This window comes from Vulpes lagopus, chromosome 8, assembly GCF_018345385.1.
Source record: "Vulpes lagopus strain Blue_001 chromosome 8, ASM1834538v1, whole genome shotgun sequence".
In the NCBI taxonomy this organism is placed as follows: domain Eukaryota; kingdom Metazoa; phylum Chordata; class Mammalia; order Carnivora; family Canidae; genus Vulpes; species Vulpes lagopus.
The window spans coordinates 123,056,789-123,062,788 of record NC_054831.1 but is presented as its reverse complement, the minus strand read 5'-3'; positions in this window follow the sequence as shown (position 1 = coordinate 123,062,788).

The following is a 6,000-nucleotide window of genomic DNA, read 5'->3' as shown; positions in this document are numbered from 1 at the left end:
CGTTAATAAATAAATAAAATGTTTTAAAAAATGAAATGTGGAACATTTCCAATACCCTGAAAGGTTGCCTCATGTCCCTTCCTAGTTTATAACCACTCATCCTCCAGAGGGAGCCAGTATTTTTCTATCACCATCAACTAGTTTTGGATGAGCAAGGCTTTGTAACTTTTGACAGTGATATTTTATGCTCAATGATCCATAGATGGGTGATACTGTGTTAATGCTACTGCTGTAAAGGACCACCAGAAACACAGCTGTAATTGAGTAAGTTGGATACTCATTGCAGTGAAGGAGAACATGCATGATTGGAAAATGTGGGTCATCACAGACAGAGGGTATCAGAAAAGACTTAGAACTGGGGCTTTTGTTAGATGATTTCAGGAGGCTTGGAGGAAGCAAGGCTTTGCTCTGGATTGAATGTTATCCAGGAGTAAAAGGTAAATCTATGACTAGGGATCTAAATTTTATCTAGAAGGAGGGAAGAGTTCACTAAGGTGAAAGTTGTCATTAGTAAGAAGCAATAGTCTCTTTTATTAGCCAAGATAGGGGATGGTTAGTGGTTTTTGTATTTCGGACAATGTTCAATGTTCATTTTGTCTACGTTCAGACGTGATTATGACGTGGTCCTGTTTTTATCTTGATCCATCTTGGACATGGGCTCTTCTGATGCTGCTGTTCTGTGGCATTGTTTCTGTTCAGGTTAGGAACACCAAAGGTCAACTGTGAATCCCAGGCCAGCTCCTGGAGGTCAGGGGCTGCTTTCTTCTTTCTTATATACCAACATATGTTAATGTCTGCTCCAGACTGGGTGCTGAGTGTAGAAATTACTTGCCTTCATGTCCTTGGAGATGTCACAGCTGGTAGGGAAAATGGACAAGAAAACAGATATATACCATTGGAAAGCACTGTAGTTAAGGGTCTGGGCCCTGGAGATAGGCTACAAACTTTTTTCAAGTTTTTTTTTTTAATTTTAGAGAGAGAGAGAGAGTGAGAAGGGGTAGAGAGGAGAGGGGCAGTCCTCAAGCAGACTCCCCATGCAGGGCTAGATCTCACAACCCTGAGATCAGGATCCTGAGATCATGACCCTGAGGTCATGACCTGAGCTGAAACCAAGAGTCAGATACTTAACCCACTGAGCCACCCAGGCACCCTATGAACTTTATTTTTTTTCTAAGATTTTATTTATTTATTCATTAGAGACACAGAGAGAGAAAGACAGAGACACAGGCAGAGGGAGAAGCAGGCTCCCTGCAGGGAACCCAATGTGGAACTTGATCCCAGGACCCCGGGATCATGCCCTGAGCCAAAGGCAGACACTCAACCACTGAGCCACCCAGGCACCCTGACTACAAACTTTAAATCCCAGATCTACCACATACTAACTGAGATCTTGGGCAACAACTCTTCTCTAGACCTCAATTTGCTCATCTGTGAACAAGGGCAACAATAGCATCTACATCACAGAGTTGACACAAGGATCAAGGAGCTAATCCATGGATCACTGGTTACTTAAATGGCTTGGATCTGATAGGGGGCAGAGGTGGATCCAGGTTTTGTGAGGCTTGAAGTTTATACAATTCTAGGAGACCCCCCTTTAAAAAAAAGAATTTTAAATATCTTACTTTTTCAAAGTTTGTAAAACATGTGAACATATTGCTAGGTCCCCTCCCAGGGCCTCAGAAGGGACTCTAAAGCTTAAACTTCATTAGTTTTTCTATGACTCTGACCTTGGAAAGAAGCAAAATTATGCAACAGCTTCATTCTTTTCAAATCACTGCCTTCAAACTCTCCCAAAATACTCTCGTCCTGGCTGAAAGCTGCTCAAGTACTCTTAGTTCTTTCTTGTCATATAGCCTGGAAGTTGGTGGGTAGTGTTGGAAGAGTTGAAGGGTCCTGCTCTGAATACAGCTACACCTACTATTTTCAGCCTTGGGCCCCAGCTGGAGTCTGGATGAATCCAGCTAGGTCTAATGTCCTGTTAACAGATTGAGTATATGCTTAATAAAGGTAAAAAATAGTAACTGTCCTCTATTATTGTTAATATAATGATTCTTCTATTCAAAAAATATTAAGCACCTAATATGTCCAAGGCCCTGTGCTCAACCCTGGAGATCAAGCAGTGAATCAAGAAATTGAGTTTCTTTTTTCTTTTTTTTTTAAGATTTTATTTATGTATTCATGAGAGACACACACAGGGAGAGAAAGAGAGACAGGCAGAGGGAGAAGCAGGCTCCATGCAGGAAGCCCGACATGGGACTCGATCCCAGGTCCCCAGGATCAGGCCCTGGGCTGAAGGCGGCATTAAACCGCTGAGCAACCCGTGCTGCCCAAGATATTAAATTTCTATCCACATGGTAATTTCATTCTAGTGGAGAGAGATAATAAAAAAAACATGTAACAAGGATAATGACAGGCTAAGTTAAGTGTTCTGCAAGAAACAGACAGGATGCTCTGATGGAGAACAATGGTCAGGGAAGGATTCTATGAAGAGCTGGCATTTGTGCCCAAACATACCTAGCAATTCTTGATTGTCTACTATGTGTCAGTCAGGTTGTTAGGAACTTTCAAATACTTTACCTCATTTAACCCACTGGGGAAGTATGTCCTAGTCTTTTTGTTTTTCAGACAAAAGAACAGAGCCTCAAAGAGGTAATAGGAGTGTTGATACCTGCCTTAGATCCCTTCACCCCTTCTCTGAATTTCCTTGCCAGCGTGGTACTTTCCAGCACCCTGAGAGCCATCCACCCAAGGTCTTGCTTCTGCCTGCTTCCTTGCCCCCAAGGGCTTTCTTAGGCATCTATGAACCAGGAAGGGCAAGAGGGTGTTGTGTTCTGCACCCCAAGGCCAACCTTGAGCCATTAAGGAAGTTGGTGCCTCCCATCCTGAGCTAAGATGATTTTGAGGTACAATTCCACACTGTGTCTCACAGAGTCCCCAGGGGAACTGACCCCAGTGCCTCACGGCAGCAAGCCTCACATGAATGTATCTGGCTCCCATTAGCTTTTCTCCTCTCCCGGACTCACCTTCTCCATGCCTTTACTTCTGCTTCTTGAAATCATCTCCCCAGTAGACTTCAAGCACCTAAGTCTTGGGGTCTGCTTTTGGGGGGACTCAAGCTAAGATGAAGCCTAAGTGATTTGCTCAAGGCCACCCAAGCAAGTAACAGAACTGGAATTTGAATGCAGGTTCATGGGGATCACATTCCACAGTCCTAACCACTATACTATACGACAATGAGCCTGAAGAGGGAGCCCAAGCCCCTTTAGCCCCACCCTGTGCCCTTCCCACCGTGACTTTCCCTGCTTGTGTCCAATCTCATTCTCAGCCACCTCTTGCTCCAGGCACAGCAAACTGCTTGGGGACATAACATTCTTCAATCTGGCCATGCCTTCTCACCCTCTATGCCTTTGCAAGGGCTGTGTCCTCTGCCATGGCCACCCATTGTGGTCCATCTAAGGTACCTTCACCCATCCCTGAGCTCTCTAGCTGATGAACCCCAGCTGTGAGTGTCCAGCACTGACAAGAATCACGTTTGTGCCAAGTGTTTGGCATACCCGATCTCGTTCCATTGACACAATAATTCTGAGAAGTCAAGAGTGCCATTCTCAGTTTGCAGGTCAGGAAACAGGGTTCACAGAGGCCACAGGTGACCCATGCAAGGTCTTACAGTTAATAACTGGCAAAGCCAAGACCAAAACCCAGATCTATCTGTTCTGCGAGTATACCTGGTACCTGGCTGGAGGGAATGGGTAGACGTTGGAGTCTCTGAGGTTGTTCCAACATTTCTCCTCTGTGAGATCTAACTCTACAACTAAGGGTATAACCCCCAAAGCAGTCACTAGATCACTGGCTGAGAGGTGCAGGGACTATGGAGCCCAGAGGAAGGAGGCCAGGCTGAAGGAATTTCCTGCAAAGGAAGAGGCTGGGCATCTGGCCCACCTCCACCTAGGAGGGGAAAACTGGTGAAGGCGTTGCCATTTCTAGTTCCTGGCTCCTTCAATGCCTTCAGGAGTTTACTTGGCCTTGGTAATGGCCTACTTCCCAGAATCTCTCATCATGGTTCTTAGAGGCGAGACCAGTTCAGAGATGCCCAGAGGCCAAGGAGATCCTGAATTCCCACTTTCAATCTTTTCTTTCTGGCCCCCTGCCTTGCTATCATCAAGTCCATCAAATGTCTGGTAAAGCCTCACCAGCCTGCAGAACATGAGCTGGCCTGGTGGGTACCAAGTTCTTGGCAGGTCTGGGAAAATGGGAGTGTGTAGGGGTGGAACCCTTACTAACATAACAATGCCACATCAGCCCCTGCTTAAAATTCTTCTAGGACTGCTTTCAGCCTCCAGGACTAAGCCCACCATCCTCACCAGAAAGCCTCGAAGCTCTTCAAGATCTGAGTCAACTTCCTTCAGCCAGCAAGATTCACTCATTTTTCTCCTGCAAAGTGACTGCCTAATCCCCAGACATGCATGTACTCAGCCACCTCTGAGTGTTTCTGCTGTTTCCATTTGGGCCTGCTGCACTATTCCATATGCTTCTTGCCCAGTCTTCCAGACTCAGCAGAGATGTCACTTCCTCTGCAGAATCCTGGTTGCATCCCACTGTGCTCTTTAGTGCTTCCCTAACATGCATTGACATCCTTGTGACAGGTGTGCCTCCCCACATGCTATGGGCTCCTTGAGGACAAGGATGCCATCTTATTCATCTCTGTGGGCCTAGTACAGCGGCCAGCACAGTGGGTGTTGGTTAAGAGAATGCCCTCCACCCAGAGCAGGGGGTTGGAAACACGATTATCTTCTGATTCCAAGCAGGTCAAGTGAATCGGTGTGAGATGCTGGGGAGCAGGAAGGATGGCAGGAAAGTGGACAGTGATTTGCCTAAAGGAATTTGAATTCCATGAAAAAAAAAATAGGAGAGGGACACCAGGTCGGCTCAATCAACTCAGGTTGATTGAGTATTTGATTCTTGATTTCAGCTCAGGTTATGATCTCAGGGCTGAGAGACGGAGCCCCCAGGTTGGGCTCTGCACTCAGCGGAGAGTGAAATTCAGCCTCTGTTAATGACAACAACAATAATAATAGCTAATTACAAACTTACTGTGCACCAGGAAATAAGGTACAGTGATTCAGGGTGTGGACTCTGGAAATGGGCTGCAGGTTTCAGTTCCAGCCCTCCTGCCTGTTAGCTATGAGACTTGGGTCCTATCATTTAGCCTCTCTGAGCCTGTTACCTCACTTGCAAAATGGAAATAATAACACTTACCTTAGAGGCTTGTTGTGAGGATTCAAAGAGTGAATACATGGAAAGTGTATAAAATGGTGCCTGGCACATAGACAACACCCAAGAAGTGCTACTGTTCTTATTTTGTGATGGCAAGTGTTCAGAAAAGTCCTCTCCATGAAGGCAACAGGCACACAGAGCCCCAGATGTGGGAACCTGTGCTGAACTCTGGGAGGGAAGAGCCAAGGGAAAGGTCCTAAGGCGGAAGTGGCTTTGCTGGGTCTGAGGAGTAGTGAGCAGGTAGTGGGCTGGAGTGCAGTGAGTCAGAGAGAGGGGCCGGAGACAAGGTCCTGCAGGGTCAGCAGGGGCTAGATCATGCAGGGCCTTCTAGGCCATGGAAAGAAGCCTCGATTTTATTCTGTGTGATGCAAACCACTGGGATAGTTTTGTGTTTTTTTTTAAGATTTTATTTATTTATTCATGAGACACACAGAGAGAAAGAGAGGCAGAGACACAGGCAGAGGGAGAAGCAAGCTCCATGCAGGGAGCCCAACCTAGGACTCGATCCCAGGTCTCCAAGATGAGGCCCTGGGCCGAAGGCGGTGCTAAACCGCTGAGCCACCCGGGCTGCCCCGGATAGTTTATTTTTAAAAAAGGTTTTGTTATTTAGGTGTGACAAGGCCAACAGATCAGGAGACAACTATGATTGAAAAGACAATTTGTTATATTCAAGGATCCCAAGAGGAGGGGGCATGCCATGCTCCAAGGGATCACATGGGAAGGCAC